Source organism: Mus musculus, chromosome 17, assembly GCF_000001635.26.
Source record: "Mus musculus strain C57BL/6J chromosome 17, GRCm38.p6 C57BL/6J".
Taxonomy (NCBI): Eukaryota; Metazoa; Chordata; class Mammalia; order Rodentia; family Muridae; genus Mus; species Mus musculus.
The window spans coordinates 51,880,757-51,900,773 of NC_000083.6; the positions used below are offsets into that span (position 1 = coordinate 51,880,757).

At 41.0% G+C, this 20,017-nt stretch overlaps 1 long non-coding RNA gene across 1 annotated transcript in view; it reads left to right on the forward strand.

Annotated features, from left to right (window-relative positions):
* Positions 1–1,970: 1,970 nt before the first annotated feature.
* The window catches only part of Gm20098 (predicted gene, 20098), an 82,531-nt gene continuing 64,484 nt past the window's right edge, over positions 1,971–20,017 (forward strand). Inside the window, exon 1 of the long non-coding RNA NR_045095.1 lies at positions 1,971–2,085. This is a non-coding gene — a long non-coding RNA (predicted gene, 20098). The remainder of the gene's footprint in view (positions 2,086–20,017) is intronic.

The following is a 20,017-nucleotide window of genomic DNA, read 5'->3' on the forward strand; positions in this document are numbered from 1 at the left end:
ATTTTTACAGGGGTAGGGAGGTGTCTAGTACATACAGCACTATGGAAGTGTAAGCCGAATAAACCCTTTCCTCCCCAACTTGCTTCTTGGTCATGATGTTGCACAGGAATAGAAACCCTGACTAAGACCTCCTTCCATAGGTGAGCTCAAAGTCAAAAACTAAAAAAAATCTAATATTTTATAGGTTCTTTCCAGTATTGTTCTGAAAACAAAACAGTTGATGGTTCTTTAGATGGATCAAGGATTCCCAATGAGGGGTACGCAAATTCCACACTCAGGGGTGCACTATCCACTGTGAGGCTGGACGGCCGCAGTGTGTGTGCTGTGGCTCCTTCCTGCCTTCGGTCACAGCGCACTGCTTTAGAATGAACAAAGAGGGAAGGAAACGCAGGCTGTAATGGTAATGGGCTCCCTTTGTCTCCAAGAGAGGCTGAACTTGACCTTCGAAGGCACAGAGGTCCAACGCACACTTTTAAAAGTAATATTTAAATTTTAATAGAGACAGTGATAACCAGACTCTCAAAACCAAAAGACTGGTCTTTTAAAGTAACTGATTAGCAAAGAACAAAAACTTTAAGAAGAAAGTCTACAACTAGAAATGAAAGTCTTGTCCTCATCCCTCCATCCCAAGGAGGCCAGCTGCCTGCTTTTACATATCCCCACAGAGTTTACACTCATGATCTGCTTACAAGTTCATGGCAAGTCTGGTCTGAAGGATGTGATGCTACAAGCTGGATTTGAAAAGTTAGTTATTTATTGTGTGTGCATGTACACACAAAGCACACATGTGAATGTCAGAGGAAAACTTGTGGGAGTTGATTCTCACCTTCCACCTTGGTGATGTGCCTCATGGTTTGGTGTGAGCCGGAGGATGCTCTGTTGCTAGTATTAGCTGATCTCCTTCCCTGGCCTGACATCCTGGCTGTAGGAGTGCTGGAATTACACATCTGGCTTTTACATGGGTTTGGGGATGGGACTCAGATTGTCAGGCTTGTATGGCAAAGATTTTTTTACCAGCTGAGCCATCTTCCCGGTCCCAAAATTGGATTTTTAAGATTAAAAAAAAAAAACAACTTATTTTTCAGTGTTGGCAAAATGGTATGAAAAGAGGCACTGTCATATGCTGTTGGTGAGAGTGTAAATTTTTAAAATCTTTCTGGAAGGCAGTTTGGCCATATCTATTGAATGCCTTAGAATTTTGCATAAAACCTTTAAACCAGTGTTTTCACTTTAGGGGATTCATGCTAAGAAAATAGTCATAAATGTTTGTAAAATTTTAGCTACAAGATTTTTATGGAAGTTTTTTTGGTAGGAACAAGAACGGGATAAGACATAAATATTTAACAAGCAGGCTCTATTCAGCCATTAAAAATGATACTAGAGAAATATTTAATGCCATTGAAGGCAGGGAAGCTGGTTAAAAAACCAGGTTCAATGAGGCTCTATTTTGTAAAAATACTTTTTTTTTTTACATCAAAAACACTGGATGAAAACAAACTGGAGCATTAACAGTCAGTACTTTCCCAAATAATGGAATTATTTATGACATTTTTCAAACTTGGAAATAACTTTACATTTTTATGTTTTAAAACTATTTAGTACAGTAGTTGTAGAAATTTGAAACTATAAGAAAGAAAAATAAACTTGAAGCTCTGCTCCCTCCAATTCTATTTGATAGAACACACAGACACACAGGCACAGGCACACACAGACACACACACACACACACACACACACACACATACACATAGACACACACACACACAGACACACACACATAGACACACACACACACACACACAAACACACACACACACACACACACACACACACACACACACACACACACACACACACGCGCGCGCGCGCGCGCGCGCACGCACTTTATCCTCCTTTCTCAACTTCCCAAGCAATAAATTACAGAGTGAGCCAGGTGCTTGACCAAATACTTTTTCTTAACCCCTGTCTGCAGGCAGATTGGCAACTGCCACTGCCCTGCAGCTAAACAGCTACTTTGAGATACTTCCTTGAAGAAAAGCTTGCCTGGGGGTTGCAGTGTCTCACCTGCAGAAGACTCAACACCTGGTAGGCCTACTTTCTCTAGAAAACTGTCGTCTTTCCTTCAACAGTCAGATTTGTCCTATGTCTTCCAAAGTCTCTCAGAGCTTGATCTACCTCCTAATTTTGAGAAAATTGACACCTTCATTCCTAAACAATGTATAATGTTTCTAAGTCATCTATTTTCTCCCGGCTTTCTCCTCCCCCCTCCCCCTCCTCTCCCCTCCCCACCCCCTCCTTTGCTGACTTCTAAGGGCTTTGTTACCTCCCCTCTCCTCCCCCTCCCTTGCTGCAGTCAACCTACTTTTCCATGCTTTGTTATTTTATCTAGAAATTGTGTATATTTCATTAGTTTAATAATTCTCCTCTTTATAATTACTTTCTTTCCTGGATATCAGGGCTACTCTGATTGAGTTGCTAAATAAATTGGGGGATTTTATATTAGTTATCCCTTTTTCAAAATGTACAAGAATTTAAATAGCAAAGTGAAGCAGAACTTAGAGAAAGGGCTTTGGTAGAGCTCAGGGTGCTGATGTGTGGGTGAATACGGACATGGACACGGACATCTTTGATCTTCCCCTCTTCCTCCTTCTTCTCCTTATTTAGGTTTCAGTTTTCTTCCTCTTTGTTAAAAGTCCTTTAGGCATACAAAGTTTGCAAGACCAAGGGGCCTCTCTTCCCAATGTAGTAGTAGTACAAGTAGCCTCTCTTCCCTAGTAGGCCATCTTCTGCTACATATGCAGCTAGAGTCAAGAGCTCCGGGGTACTGGTTAGTTCATATTGTTGTTCCACCTATAGGGTTGCCAACCCCTTTTGCTCCTTGGGTGCTTTCTCTAGCTCCTCCATTGGGGGCCCTGTGTTCCATCCAATAGCTCGCCAGGGCCAAGAAGTGGGAGTGGCTGGGTAGGGGAGTGGGGGAGGGTCTGGGGGACTTTTGGGATAGCATTTGAAATGTAAATGAAGAAAATACCTAATTAAAAAAAATCTCCTTTTCTATTAAAAAGTCCTTTAGGTCATTTTCATCCTCATAAAAAGGCCTATACAGCCCTTAGGCAGCTGAAGTCTGTGGACAATTTCTTTTTTTTTTTTTTTTTTTAATTTATTTATTATTATATGTAAGTACACTGTAGCTATCTTCAGACACACCAGAAGAGGGAGTCAGATCTTGTTACCGATGGTTGTGAGCCACCATGTGGTTGCTGGGATTTGAACTTCGGACCTTCGGAAGAGCAGTCGGGTGCTCTTACTCACTGAGCCATCTCACCAGCCCGACAATTTCTTATTAGTTAAAACCAAAAACTATATTCCGATAACATGCCCATGTTTCCTGATCATGTTTATAACTTTTTCAAGATGTTATTTTCAATATACTCAGTAACTTCATGGAATAAAATCACACAAATCCTTTTTGTATATTGTACTATGTGTAACACAAAGCATTGTGTACGAAGTAAGGAAGCCAAGAATCAGGCCAGTAAGACAATAAATAGCCTTCACTGCCGTAGGACTTGCTACAGGGCTGGTCTTTGATGCCCTGCGATCTGTGAAGTTGTTTTGTTTTTTGTTTTTTAACATTGATTACATCTATCTATTTTGTGTATGGAAGTGGGAGGGTGACGTAATCATTCCACAGTATACATGAGAGGTCAGAGGACAGCTTGTGGGAGTTCATTCTCTTCTACCATGTGGGTTCCAGATATTGAACTAAGATGGTCAGGCTTGGTGGCCAGTATTGTTTACCCACTTGGCCACCTCAGCAGTCCAAGTTCTTTAAAGAACCCTTCAGCACTTGCCTGTGCTATGTGTTTTCCTTGGAATTACAAGGTTTATACTTTCAGGTCATAAGTCATCTATGTCATAATCTTTCCTCCTTTCATATTGTGAGACATTGACAATTTGGCATATTTGACAACAGAGAGCCAGCTCTCTTGCAGGATCATTTTGAAGCCAGGAGCTTGGAGATTATGTACAATCCATAGGTGGATCTAATGATGATCACAGGGAATTGTGCTTGTTTGTATATGCTTGGCCGGGGGATGGTACTATAAGAAGGTGTGGTCTTGTTAAAGTAGGTGTGTCACTGTGGGCATGGGCTTTTATACACCCACTCTAGTTACCTGGAAACTAGTCTCCTAGCAGCCTTCAGAAGAAAATGTAGAACTCTCAGCTCCTCCTGAGCCATGCCTACCTGGATGCTGCCATGCTCCTGCCTTGATGATAATTGACTAAACCTCTGAACCTGTAAGCCAGTCCCAATTAAATGGTGTTCTTGTAAGAGTTGCCTTGGTCATGGTGTCTGTTTACAGCAGTAAAACCCTAACTAAGATATGCATCAAAAGAAAAGGGATGTAGGTATTTATGTCATCTTCATTAGAGGGATGGTGAACTAGAGGTTACTAAAAATAAGAATGTCATTTACTTTGCCACCAGGAGTATAAAGTCATTATAACCCAGAATCTGAGTTGAAAGACTGAATTTCAACATTTACCAATCATGAGCAAAAATAAGTAATATCCCATTTCCCTTTTCTCTCTCTACCCTCCCTGTCTCTTTGTGTGTGGAGGGTTGGGGGAGGGTGGTATTCCGAGACAGGGTTTCTCTGTGTAGTTTCAGCTGCCCTTGAACTCCCTGTGGACCAGGCTCCTCTAGAACTCAAAAGATCTGCCTGCCTTAGCTCTGAGTGCTGGGACTAAAGGTGTGTACCACCACCTCCTGGCAATGCTTCTCTTTCTTCTAATGTTTCCATTGGCTATTTTAAAAACTTGATTGTTGTGGGTCTGCTTGGGACAATCTACAAAGACAGGAACCTAGCATAACTGTCCTCTGACAGGCTCCTCAAAGCAGCCAATGGAAAGAGGTGCAGAGACCCATACCTAAATATTAAATGGAGCTCTGGGAGTCTTAAAGAAGAGTTGGGAGCTTTGAGGGACCTGAAGGGTACAGGGACTCCACAAGAAAACCAACAGAGTCAACTAAACTGGACCCTTGGGGGCTCCCAGAGACTGAATCACCAACCAAAAAGCTAACAGAGGCTGAACCTAGGCCCCCTGCACATGTGTAGCAGATGAGCAGCTTGGTCTTCAGGGAAAAAAATCCCCCAACAACTGGAGCATGGGCTGTCCCCAAGCTTGTTGCCTGCCTGCCTGCCTGCCTGCCTGTGGATCCAGTAACAACTTGATGTATGGGGATGTGGGAGTGCGAGGGTTTGGAGTGTGAGGGTATGGTGTGTGTGTGTGTGTGTGTGTGTATTTGGGGTAGTAGGGAGGCAGATGCGAATGGGGCGGGGGTGTTGTTGGTGGGGAGGTGATACCCAGAGGGGGACTTCCCCTTCTGAAAAAAGGGAAAGATGGAATGGGGGAAGGACTTGCGTGAGGGGATACTGGGAGGAAAGAAAGGGCTAATATTGGATTGTAAAATGAATAAATAAATAAAATTCTTAAAGGAGTTCATTATTTCTAGAGGAATTCATATAATTCCCTTAAGTGTTTTAGTTTCTCAACAAATAGTGATCATTTGAACTGAATAAAGAATTGAGTAACTTTAGTTATTTGAGGCAGGGTCTCACTGGGACAGGGTCTCACTGGTTAGCCTGGAACTGTGTCAATATTTTGGTTGCAAGCCTAGCCTTTACAAGGCTGTTCTCAGACTCATAGAGACCCACCTGCCTCTGCTTCCTGAGTGCTGGAGTTAAAGGAGCTCTTTATTACTCTTTTTAGTCTAGGCTTCTTTCCCCTCATCTTTAAGTATTGCAGTAAGTAATTTATGTTGAAATTTTGTCAAGTCTTTTTATGCCCCCAGATTTATCTTTTATTCTTATAAATAATTAATAGCTCTGGAGTTTAGGTTTAAAACAATTTAATCTCAGAATCTGAGAGGCTTTTTTTTTTTCCATTTTTTTCCCTCATACCTGGATCTGCGAGAACATCTGGATTCAAAGTGTAAGAAAACCATTTTCACATTTCTGTGAACCTTTTAAATTTCCTCTTTCTGTTTGACATTCTGAATGTTGATAGACAAAACTTATAATTAAAAATGTATCTGTATTTTATTTATTTGTTTTAAGACAAGATCTCACTATGCAGCCTAGCAGGTCTGAAACTCATTATGTAGACCAGGTTGGACTTGAACTCGTAGAGGACTCTCTGCTTTTGCCTCCTGAGTGGGCAAAGTAGTACATGCCTTTAATCTCAGGAGACTGAGGCATGCATTAATATACTTGACTTTATATAAAAAATTTACACTTGCATTTAAGCTTAGGGGAGTTTCTTTTTAATGGTATTTATTCCAAACCTTGTGTATTAATTTTATCTATGAGTCTCAGCTTTTTGGGGTGTGAGGTGGGGCATGGTCTTGCTCTGAAACTTAGGCTGGCTTCCAAGCCCCCAATTGCTTCTGAGACTATGGGTGAACCACCATGCCTATCGGTAGTGGTTTTGTTTTATTTTGTTTTGTTTTATTTTGGTTTTTTGAGACAGGGTTTCTCTGGGTATCAGCCCTGGCTGATATGGAACTCTCTTTATAGTCCAGGCTTATCTCAAACTCACAGAAACCTGCCTGCCTCTGCCTCCTGAGTACTGGGATTAAAGGTATGTGCCACCATACCCTGCTGCCTATCTGTAATTTAAAAGTCTTACAGCTTTTCTGTCTCCTCGTTCTTTCTACAGCCTTGCGTTTCATTCCATTTTGATCAAATAGCTCTGTTTGACTTTCAGGGTCACTAACCTATTGATCATTGTCAAGGAGGGAGCGTTCTTAAAGATATTCATATTAAATTTTATGGCCACTTTCTTTTTAATGGACTTTTGGGCCACAGATTTTCTTATCTTGTGGATTTGGTGCTCCAGTGTTTAGGATCCTCCTCTGGTCCCTGGTTGGGCTCATCTGATGGATAGGGTTCTCCTATCCTGCCTTGAGAGATGGCCCTTCCTTTCTTCTTGTGATTTGAAGTGGCAGAGTAGCAAGTATCACACACTTGATTCTGAATCTGCTTCTTGACACAATGCATAAATCAGGGTCCACACAACTCCTAAGCAGAGAAGATAGACACACGGCTCCTTATAAGGAAGGATCTGGACTCCTCACTTACCACCCACTTCCTTTGACTCCAAGGGAGAAGTTGAGAAGAGATTTTGTGGAGCTGATCAGCAAGTTGGACCTTCATAATTTTGAACAAGTTCTAAAAGAGTTTGGATTTTGTTCTGTGTATTGTGGGGAGTCAAAAGGGATTAAATGCAATGCAATGGATGAAATAGGGAAAGCAATCCATCTGGAGATAATATCCAGAAGAATACTTATCACCTAAGCTGTTTAAATGGCTTTTAGTTTCTTTCTTTCTTTCTTTCTTTCTTTCTTTCTTTCTTTCTTTCTTTCTTTCTTTCTTTCTTTCTTTCTTCCTTCCTTCCTTCCTTCCTTCCTTTCTTTCTTTCTCTCTTTCTTTCTTTCTTTCTTTTGGAAACAGTATCATAGATGTAATGCTATGCAGCCCAGATTGGCCTTGAACCTCAGCCCATTTAAGCTTTATAGCAGTCACTAGTAAGAGGCACATACACACTTGACCCAATACATCTGTGTACAAGCATGTATTTGAAAATGACACCATAGCCGGGCGTGGTGGCGCACGCCTTTGATCCCAGCACTTGGGAGGCAGAGGCAGGCGGATTTCTGAGTTTGAGGCCAGCCTGGTCTACAAAGTGAGTTCCAGGACAGCCAGAGCTACACAGAGAAACCCTGTCTCAAAAAAACCAAAAAAAAAAAAAAAAAAATGAAAATGACACCATAAAGAGCCACATCAGTGACCAGCAGCCACAGTGACTATCTTTCTCTTGTGCTGTTTCATCTGGTTAGTTTTTTCCTCATCTACACTAAACTCAGGAAGAACAATGTCAGCAAAGCCATATTCCTTCTGATAGATCTTATACTATACAGATTTTTGAACACGTGTTTTATACATAATTGATATATTATGGGCTTCTAGGTGATGAAGCTGTATTAGGGTGGCTGGGTACTCAGATATTGTAGGGAGACATGATCAGTTCCAAACTGAGAGCCCAAGTGGCCAGGAGTAGTGGGGCAATTCATTCTTAAACTCCAAATTCTATGATCCCTTCTCAAGTTCCCACTATGTGTTTTAAGAAGACGGTGCTCTCAGAAAGTGTAGGTACCATATGATCACAGTAGAATGTATAGACTAGGTTGCAGTTCTCTGAATACAAAGACCAGCACTGGGAAAGTTAATAAAACTGTGCTAACAGAATAACAAATACCATCATTCTACTCCTAAGCTTCTGCATGCCCGTGCATGAAGGAGAGCCTGAAAAGAGAGATATGTAGAAGGTGTTGGAATTCAATAGATGGATAATAATCTAGAGACAATCTACCAGTAACAGAGATAGGTTAGATAGTCAAGGAAATGGGCATGCAACAGTGAAGAGTGGAACATGCCTTCTTCCAATGTCCTTATGTAGGTCTCCAGCAGAAGGTGTGGCCCAGATTAAAGGTGTGTACCACCACACCTGGATCTGGGACTAGTTTTGTCCCAGGCTGACCTTGAACTCAGAGATCTTCTTGCCTCAGTCTCCTGAGATTAAAGGCGTGTACTACTTTGTCTAGGCCTAAACTTTTGAGGCATAGTGGCTGTGAAAAGTGCTAACACCAATACTCCTCAAATTGTTCCATAAAACAGAGCAGAAAGACCATTGCCCAATTCACTTTATGAGGCCACATTTATCCTGTTGCCCAAACCACATAAAGACTCAACAAAGAAAGTGAATTGAAGAGCAGTTTCCCTTATAAACATAGATGTAAAAATACCCACTAAAATACTTGCAACATGAATCCAAGAACATATCAAAACACATAAAAACCAATATAGTACTTGAAGTCCTAGCTAGAGTGATAAGATGACTGAAGGAGATTAACGGTATACAAATTGGAAAGGGAGGAGAAAAATCATACAGAGTGAGGTATACCTCACCCAGAAAGAATGGGTATATACTTGCTTATATGTGTATATTAATGTTGAGTTAATGATAAGCAAGCTACAATTCATAGAAACCATGATAGTATGTATAGAATAAAGGACTAGGGTTGGGGGCAGATAGATCTCTTTAGAAAATGAAAATTGAATAGTTATTTATGGATGAATGGAGGATAAAGTGTGTAGAGAGAGAGAGTGAATATGGAGAAAGACAGCTAAAATTAAGGGCCATTTGAGGGGTCATATGAAGGCCTACCAACCCAATCAAACCCTTTGTGTCCTGCATGTAGGTTATGCTAGGGCAATAGTGGCACAAAGATTGTGGGAGTAACTAATCAATATTGAATGTGACTTAAGGCCCAGTTCACAAGATGCAACCCATACCTGACGGGTGATCAAAATCCCAAGACTAGATAGCCAATTAACCTATGGTAAAACCAAATACTACTATCCTAAAACAAAACAAAACAAAACAAAACAAAACAAAACAAAACAAAACAAAACAAAACAAAACCGACCCATAATGACATTCTGTCATGCTCATAGATCACTGTCTTGCATAGCCATCATCAGAGAAGCTTCCTCCAATAACAGATGGGAACAAATACATAGACTCCCAGCCAGACATTATATATAGAGAGAGAGACCTACGAATACTTAGCTCTAAATGGATGTCTCCATCAAATCCAACCCCTCAGGACTCAGGAACCCTGAGGAGGAGGAGGCAGAAAGATTGTAAGAGCCAGAGGGGATGGAGGACACCTAGGAAACAAAGCCCTATTAATACGGTAAAACTCATACCAACTCACAGGGACTAAGGCAGCAAGCACAAGGTCCTAATGGGTCTGAATTTGTATCATAGCTTCCAGGCTAGTGTTTTATGGGGTTCCAGGGAAGTGTGAACAGGTGGGTCTCTGTTTTTTTTTTTTTTTTTTTTTTTTTGTTCTTTTTTCTTGAGTTCTTTTCCTTCTGTTTGCTTATTTGCCAATTCTGATATTAGTTTTATTTTATCATATTATGTTAATTATTACATTATATATTTTACTATTATCCCTTAGAAGCCTATTTGTTTTCTAGTGAGAGATAGAAAGAAAGTGGATTCAGTTGGGAGGGAGAGTGATGAGGAAGTGGGAGGAGTAGAGGAAGGGAAAACCATAATCAGGATACATTGTGTGAGGAAAAAACCCTATTTTCAGTAAAAGAAAAGACAGACAAAGAGAAATAGTTTCATGGTTTCCTTGTCGTGTTTCTTTGCTGAGAATGTAAGGGCCTCAGGAGTGATGGCTTTGTAACATGATGGTGGGTTTGGTTTGAGGCACAATGATCTGCAGGTACGGTATGATAAGATGCTAATTTTAGAGGTTATTGGGATAAACCGTTTGTATTATATAGGTTTGTCACTTTTATCTCTTTAAATGTGTCTGGTTTTATTACCTTCTGATGGCTGTCTCACTGTGCTAAATATTAAACTAGCTCCTTTTTATTTAGTCATTATTTTAAGGAGTTATGAGCTTCATTGTGCCAACTTTTTAATTTAATTGATTAAAAGCAAAACTCATTTTCTTAATCACAGTTTGCCTGGAACCATGCAGCTCAATGAGCAGAGGGAGAAAATACGAAACACACAGTGCTCAGAACTTAAAGTTTTGAACAAAGCAACAAGTGTAGAATTATACCAGAATAAATGATGCTAATTAAGTGATGGGGATGGATTTTAAATAAATTAACCAACAGAAGGGAATATTTTATTTTCAAAAAAAAAATTAAACCCTTATTTTTTCCCTTTAATTCTTGGTTTGGAGAATTTGTACATTTATCTCAAAGAAAGCAATAGGACTAGTGGGCCCATCGGTGGGTCCAAAACCACAGAATGATCACTCTTTGCTAAGTTTTGGTTCCAATGCTATAGAGAGGGGGGTGCAGAGGGAAAGAGAGAGAAAGAAAGAGAAAGGGAGGAAGGGAGGAAGAGAGAGAGGGAGACTACAAGAGACTATGAGAGAATACTCATCATACTGTAAGTTTACACCACTCACAAGGTGCAAACCACACTGTTCTCCAGGTTAAGCATGGGTGTAGACATTCACACATTTGATCTGTGGCTAAGAAACAAATGTACATTATGTCTGATCTCCTTAATGTAGTGCTTTTCATACCTGCGATTAACACTTGGGCTGTAATAGATACTATACTTAATTAGATTTTTTTTTTTTTTTTTTTTTTTTGGAGACAAGATCTCACTATGTAGTCTTGACTGGCCTGGAATTCACTATGTAGACCAGGCTGGACTTGAAGTCATAGAGGTCTATCTGCCTCTGCCTGCCTCCAGTCCCCACACCAAATGCCTGGATTAAAGGCATGAAGCCAGTCCCTAGTAGAATTATTATATAATAATTAACATTTGCTTGTTTAAAACCCACTTATTACACAAGTGTTCGTTAACCCCTGTCTACTCAGCCCCAGAAAGTTATAGAGATAAGCAGGCTGAGGTTCAGGGCTTTTCAAATACTAGGGCCTCAGCAGAAGGAGAGATGTCACAGATGTCAGTCTTACAACCCATGGATCAAAGAAGTCCTCTACTTCTATAGACTCTGCGGGGTGGTGCGTCTGCTTGATGAGCAGTAGGTACCTCAGGAGAAGGCCTTGAGAAGAGATGAAGTCTGAGCAGAGTGTTTTGGGAAAATCAGGATTAAGGAAGCATTGAGAAGTCATTTGCTACGGGGACAGAGTCTACAGAGTAAAGATGCCAGAGAGAATGTTTGAAATATTTGTCTTTAGAGGTAATGACATTCCAGATGCCATTTTTCACTCTGGGAAAACAAGAAAAATTGAATTCCAGACTTGGAAGACTGACAACCCACTTCACACCCAGAGCCCCTTACAGACAAGATCCTCTGCTGCTTCTGAAAGCTGTGAATTTGAACTCTATTTTGCTGAACAGAATCTCTTCCTATGGACCATAGTTTTGCCTAACTCTCTAGAATTCAGTGTATTATAAAGAAAATAGAGGTATTTGTCTCACAAATAAGTTCACCTGATTGATATTATGCTTTTATCAACATTGCTATTGAATGCACAATACAATGTGAGAGAAAAGTTTGCTTTCCTTTAGGACCATCTTCTAGGGCCTTCTGGCAAAGCTGAGACCCTCATGGCTTCACATCTGATGCAGAGCTGAAGACCACATCAAGGACATCAGTACCAGATGCTTTCACATTGGCACACACACACACACACACACACACACACACACACACACACACACACACACGAACACAGGCACACACACACAGAGCAAACTTTCATGCTTTATCACAGGAACAAAAGCAAATGGTGTGGCTGGCTTGTTTTTTCTTCTTCTATGGTATGTTGCATTTTGATGCCTTTAAAACAACATCTACATTATTTCCTTTGGTACCGAGAACAGGAAGGAGCTCATGCTGTTGGATACAGATAAATATTCCCCGTGGTGTGATTGTAAGCTGAAGAGCTCAGACTCATCTATAATGGTTTGCAAAGGATCTGATTTCCTGGTTCTGTTTCTGCTGAAAATCAACTAAGTCAGGGTCCCTTTGTACACATCTAGTCATACACAGTTGACAGGTATCTAGGAGATCTTCAGGGCATCTTTGAGAGTGGCAGACTTCTTAATGTAGGTCCTTCCATCCGTTTTTGTTCCAGAGTTAAACACTCAGAGAACTAACTGAGATTCAGAAGTATGTATTTGACCTGAGACACAAAGCTAAAACCAAACAAAACCAGACAGACAAACAAACAAAATGAGCCTATGAGATGGCTCAGGGAGTAAAGACACTTGTAACGTCTGATGACCTAAATTCAATCTCTGGAACCCACATAATGGAAGGAGAGAACCATAAGTTGCCCTCTGACCCCTGTCTGTAAGCTATGCCATGGCACATGCATTACCTCCAGTGAAGCAAACATAAAATATTAAAAAAAAAAAAAAGTCTAAAATTCAGAACTGTTGTCTGCTGTGTTACTTTTTAAAATTTTTTATAATTCCTTTAAATCCCCATGGAAAAGGCCCCATGTTAGGGCTGTCTGAAGTGTGAAGCAGGTTACACCAAACAAGGAGCTTGTAGCGTTTGCTTCTTCTTGGCACATTTCAATCTGTCTTAAATACAATTTTTTATTCTTTTCTGATTTTATACCATTCAAAATTACATTTGCTGATCGAGTTTTCATATGGTGTTTTTGTATACTTCACAGACATGGAAACCATGAATATTCTCTCAAACATTTCCCTTCTAACTCCGTAAACAGTCTCTTGTCTCACCAGCAAGTCTAATGCCAGCCTTTACTTTTGCCTTATGTTTAGTAATTAATTAATTCTAATATTAATTTTTAAAGATGGGATCTCTCTACATAGTCCTAGCTGACCTGGAACTAATTCCTTGTGCAGACCAGGCTGCTCAAACTCAGAGAGATCCTCCTGCCTCTATCTCCTGAGTACTGGGATTAAGGACAAGTATCACCTCACCTGACTTAATTTTTCTTTATTCTCAAGCATTTCTTACGTGTATACAGTGGAACACGATTGTACCCATTCTTATGGATTAGAATTTTATTCATGGATTTACTTATTTGATTAGATGTGTACGAGTGCTTTGCCTGCATGTATGTGCACCATGTGCATGCGTGGTGACTCTAGATGTCAGAAGGAGGCACGGGACTTCCTGGAACTGGAGGTACATGTGGTTTTGATTCACCATTTAGGGACCGACACAGTCTCTTTCTGCGGAACCATCTCACCTTCTCTTGCCGATCTATTCTTGATTTTGAAATCCTCCAATTTGTCTGCAGGATCCCTGTATCTTTAGACAACATTTTGGCTCCCTTTGCTGTTTTGAGAGGAAAGACTGTGATCTTTGCTCTTAGCCCCTCTCTGTCCATGACCATATCAATAGAATGGTGGATATATGGTCATGGAAGGACATTTCCCAGTATCACGGATGCAAGGATGTGAAGCTAGGGGAGGAATCAAGAGCAAAATCCCATTCTCAGCATCTCTTCTTTCTGAATAGGATCTATCAGAGCACATCTGAAAAATAAAAGAACTTGAGTATGATGAGACACTGTGATTACTATACTAATGTTAGCATTATGTCATGATAATCCTCAGTAGGAGAGTCTACATAAATGTGGGAGAAATCTAAAAGGAAGAGGAGAAAGAGCAGATTTAAAAGCTACTCCCTGCTGGGAATATGGACCTGAAGAGGCCATCTCCTGTAGCCAGACAGGAACCCTAGTGGAGGGAATGGGACACCAACCCACCCACGATACTTTTGACCCAAAATTTGTCCTGTCTGCAAGAAATGCAGGAATGGGGGATGGAGCAGAGACTGAATGGCCAACCAATAACTGGCTCAACTTGAGACCCATCCCATGGGCAAGCACCAATCCCTGACACTATCTATTGATGATATCCTTTGTTATGCTTGCAGACAAGAGTCTAGCATGTCTATCCTCTGAGAGGCTCCTCCCAGTAGCTGACTCACACTGATGCAGACAGCCACAGCCAAACAGTGGATGGAGCTTGGAGACTCTTCTGGATGAGTTGGATGAAGGGTTATGGGTGGGCCCCTAAGGGGGTAGGAACTCCACAGGACTACCAACAGATTCAACTAACCTGGACCCTTGGGGCTCTCAAAAATTGAACCACCAACCAAAGAGCATACATGGACTGGACTTAAACCCTCTTCTCCTCCCATATGCAGCAGATGTGCAGCTTGGTCTTCCTGTGGGTCCCGAACAACTGGAGTTGGGGGGGCTACCCAAAAAGCTGTTTCTTGTCTGTGGGATATGTTCTTCTAGCCGGGCTGCCTGGTCTGGCCTCAGTAGGAGAGGTTGTGCCTAGTCCCGCAGAAACTTGATGGGCCAGGGTGTGTGTGTGTGTGGGGGGGGGGTGGACAACTTGTGGGGGGGGACTTTACCCTCTCAGAGGAAAAGGGGAGGGAGGAATGGGGAAAGGGCTGTGGGAGTGGGTGACCAGGAAGGAGGCAGTGAGCAGGATATAAAGCAAATAAAAAGAAAGGAAGAGAGAGGGGGGAAGAAGAAGAAGAAGAAGAAGAAGAAGAAGAAGAAGAAGAAGAAGAAGAAGAAGAAGAAGAAGAAGAAGAAGAAAGAGAGAGAGAGAGAGAGAGAGAGAGAGAGAGAGAGAGAGAGCACTCTTGGTTTTTGTGCTGACAAGAGGACTCAGCGACTAAGGCACCTGCAGAGTCAGGCTTGATGGCCTAAGTTACATTTTTGGATTCACATGGTAGAAGGCAAGGACCAACTCCAGCCAGTTGTCCTCTGAACTCCATCCATGTATACATGCACACAATAAAAAGAACAAATGTAATAAAAAAAAATAAAGTCAAACCAAAAAAGGTGCTAACTGCCTTATTTTGGCATCCTGATCTTGGAAAAGTCAGAGCTCAAGGAAACTCTAGGAGGCCAGCAGATGAAGATGCTGAAGCTGATCCATGGAGGGAGCTGCTGAAGCCCTAGGACATGAGAGAGCAATTGGGTCACAGGATGAGGGCGGGAGCATCAGGGCTAGTACGAATCTACAGACACCTGTACCACTCTTTCCTTGCATCTAACCCCGGGTACCAGTCCTCAGATCTAGGCTGTGTCTTCACCTCCACCTTCAAAAAACTTCATGCAAACTCTTTTTGTCAGCTTTGAGTGGAATCCATGAGTAAAAGGAAGTTCTGGGACAGTTACTGGGCTAGCCAAGTTCATAAGTCATCAACATAAAACCTTGACAACCGTTATCTGTTTAATCCACAGATATTTATTTTGCCTGAGACTTTGGATTCCTCCTCCTCCTCGTCTTCTTCTCTTCCTCCTCTCCCTCCTCTTGTTTTCTTTCTACAATAGTGCCTAAGATTTTTATCCTGCTCGAGAACAGGCAGAAAGCCTTAACCTCACTCTCTGTATGGGTTTTATATATGATTTATATCCTATAGATACATGTTCCCATCTGACTAGAACAAGGTTCTGCAAAATAGGCTCGTTAAAATTTGGATGGCATCTCTCAGGACACTGAGACCCACGTTGTCATGACTGTGACACCTTTCACCTCTCTGGACCTTCTTTGCCACATCTCACACAGGAGTCTCTTGATAGCAGCATTCTATGGGTCCAAAGCAGGAAACCATCTCCTTGTTAGTCTTTGTTCCATAGCAAACCATTCCAAAATGTAGAGGTCTTAAACAATTCTCTATCTCCTGAGATTCCTCCAATTGGATAAGTGTTCTTGGTCTAATTTCACACAAGTTCACTCATAAGCTGGGCTAGCTGGAGACCTGCAGTTTCCACAGTTCTAGATGGTGCCTTTCATGTCTGTTGGTTACCATGTCATGCTTTGTTCTCATATACCTTCCTATAGGAAGCTAGACTGCCTTTCAATGTGGAGCTCCATAGAGACACATCCCCAGATACCAAACTGGCAGCTGCGAAACTCCTTAAAGGTTCAGCTTCAGAGTCATAACAATATCCTTGCACACATTATTTTGGTCAGTACTTTTTTAGAAGACAAGACCAGATTCTAGATAACAGAAAACTTCTTACAGGAGAGGCCAAGTGGTGTGGCCATGTCCATCAAAGTACAATAGCAGTTTAAAAATAATATTACTTTTCAGGGGCTTGCTAAATAGCTCAGCTGGTAAAGACACTTGAGACATAATTTTAATGACCTGAATTAGATCCCTGATTCCATGGTAGTTAGAATCTACTTCAAGAGAGTTGGTCTCTAACCTCTACATGCATGCCCTAGCACATGTACACCCCACTCTCTCTCCTTTCTCTATCTGCCTATCTATCTGCCTATCTATCTATCTATCTATTTATCTATCTATCTATCATCTATCTACCTATCTATCTATCTATCTACCTATCTCTTACAGACATAAGCACACATATATATTAAATAAATTAAATTTAATTTTCAGTTAGGTTAGACCCTCCCCACTCATTCAGTCATCCCTTATATCAATAATTCATAAATGGTGCTAATTCTGTTCCTATCTCTCCCTTGGGGATGACAAGACATTTTTGATTATACAACTGGCTACTAGAGAACAAAATCAGTGCTAATCATCCTTCCATTTATAAGCCAGTTCTTCCAATAGGAGTTGAGTGTCTTGTGTAAGGTGAAGTAGCCCTGCTTTATATGGAATGTAATTCCAGCTGGTTGCCTGAGGACTTTGGTCAAGAATATTTCACACACTGTAGTTATTGAAAAATTTGAAAGAATCATAAATTTCTTTTGGGATGGAAAGGGGCTTTAGGTACAAATCCTGCCTTTTCTATCATTCATTATTTATGAGCGAACCATTTTAGGTAGAACACAAACCACTCAGACCCTTTTGCAGCACTCAAATGGAAACAATATTTAGGCTTCTGAGACTCTGCCTATTATTTTTAACACTCAACTCTTATTGTAGCCTCTGCACCAAACCTAAGGGATGTGTTGGCTTGTGAATGTGCTCAAACATACATGTGACCACACACACACTTTTGCATACACACACCATACTTTAGATTTTTTTTTTTTTTTTTTTTGGTCAGAAGTCTTTAAAGGACTTTACTGCACTGTGTTAAGAGCTAATGAGTCCAAAGACATGGACTCATTAAATAGGAAATAATTCACTTGAAACCGGTGATTTTTCCAGCTGCAGCTTTTATGCAGAGACTGATCAGACTTACAAAACCTATTGTGGATATCCTCCTGAATTGCTCTTAGGAGAAGCTGAAATCCGTAAAATTTCCCCTCTAGGACAAAAGAGAATAAACTAAAAACTAAATATGATAGATCAGTGAAAACAGAACTCAAAACAAGTCAACGTTACATGCAAGAATAATTAGATTTCTGTAGGGCAGGGAAGGATCAAAGTGTAAAGGGAGTCCCAAGGCTACTCTCCCATTGTTTCTAAAACAATTTTAAAAGCAGAAAAGGAACGGCGAGAGTTTGGATGTGTAACTCTGGTCTATGCTCCCACTCAGGCCTAGCTTTGCTACTGGCTTGGATGGCCACCAAGTCAGCTTCCTCACCCCTCACCCTAACACAGACCATCTGCTCCCTCCTGAAGGTATGTGATCGCAGGCATCATATTGAATCTCCTCCCAACCCACAGAGCAGGGAGTGCTAATGACAGAAGAGGGGCTAAATCATTTGAATTCCTCAGGAGAAGGGTATTGCATCAGCTCAGGCCCGAGGAGAAAGGAAATTCTTGAAAATTCACAACTCCGTTGTGATTAGGATCTCTGAGGCGACCACACCTGCTAACAACAGACTTAGCTCCTGTTTTTTCAGTTTGAAGGGTAGAGGTCAGGAGAGCAATATTTTACTGGTGAGAAATTGCTGAAATCTGTTTGCTCAAACAAAGCAATTATTGATAACCCATAATTGCGGCCCAAATCATAAACTTGTTAGTAATCCCTCATCTGAAGGATAATAGGTTACTTCTATATCAGAGAAGACTTAAAAATTGATACTCTAATGGAAATAGATCAGGCAAGAACAACCCTTAAGCTAGGAAATGTCACTTTCACAAATTGGCTTGGTGTTTCTCAAGCACACTGTTTAAGTTTTCTGCTTTAGGAGTCTTAATACTTGACTCACAGTGAATAACTCACTTTAGGACAATGGCCCCAGACAATGAAACTGATGACTTTAACTTGTGGTGTCACAGAAATGAGATCCTTTCCTTGAGAGAACTCAACGTGCAGAGATGTGTCGAGGAGCTGACAGAGGAACTCTTTTGGAGAGCCTTCCAGAAGCAAGTGTCTCTGCTACAGCCATCTAGCAGGCTTTGTCTGCCTTGAAGTAGCTGTTCTGTTTCTTTTTTGTTTGCTTGGTTTTTTTTTTTTTTCCTTTTCAAACCTCTTCCTTTTTCTGCTCAGAAGTAGGCAAGAACAGCTTCTGTGAAAATAGCCTGAGTCTTGAGTTCTTGAAACAGTAAAGCCCTGGTTTTGAAATATGACTGTAGCTGGTTTCCACAGCACAGATACCTACATAAATGGCTCACACAGGTGGCCGAGCCATTCATTCCGTAGTAAGGCATTGCTTCTTGTAGGTGGGAGCAGCAAGAGAGTAGCAAGTTGACTCTTCATGCCCATGTGACATGTGTAGAGGCTGCCATGCCTTTTCAGAACATCCTTTAATACAGGACAGATAGACAGGAGTGTAATGGAAGGGTCAAAATGTAGATTTGAGAGGAGAGGTGACATGTTTTCAGCTGGTAGCTTTTTGTTCTTTTACTTGTAAATTAAAGACAATCACGCCTAAGTTGTAGCATTGTGATAACAATAATAACAATATCTTGAATATGAGTAAATTAGTTTTGTGGCTGTGCACTTCTGGGCATCCTATAATTGTAACTAACTGATAGCTACATTGTTAAAACCAGACATTCAAGTGTGATTTCTACTTTTTTTTTTTATATTTAGATCTTAAACATATGGATTTATTACTGAAGCACAGATTTTAGAAAATTCAACATTGGATTTGAAATCCCTGGGAATTCTAGCAAGAGATACCAGAGAACCAGAGAGGCATTTTGGTTTTCCAAGACCAAACACACCAATCACATTCTATTTGGAAGTTCCTGAAGTACTGTGGTTTCTGCTGTCATGTAATCTAAACAGCATCTTTACATACTGTAAACACTGGCTAAAAACATCTTCTGGGTTATCAATTTTAAACCAGTCTAACTAGAGAGTGCTGACTGTGCCAAATAGTGCTGAAACAGACGGAATCCGCGTCCTATTTTTGTGTTCCATGCCACCAGGAACACCTTCGCTACAATCTATTCTTCCAAGGTGATAATTCATTAAATGAGCAGCACACGTTACCCCTCCAGGCACCACATACTTCAAGATGCTCCCACGTTGCCTGTATTCTTCTTACTTCTCAGGATGGTTTGGGGGGCCACAGAAAGCCCAACAACTGTTTCAGAGCATGCTGCCTGCAGT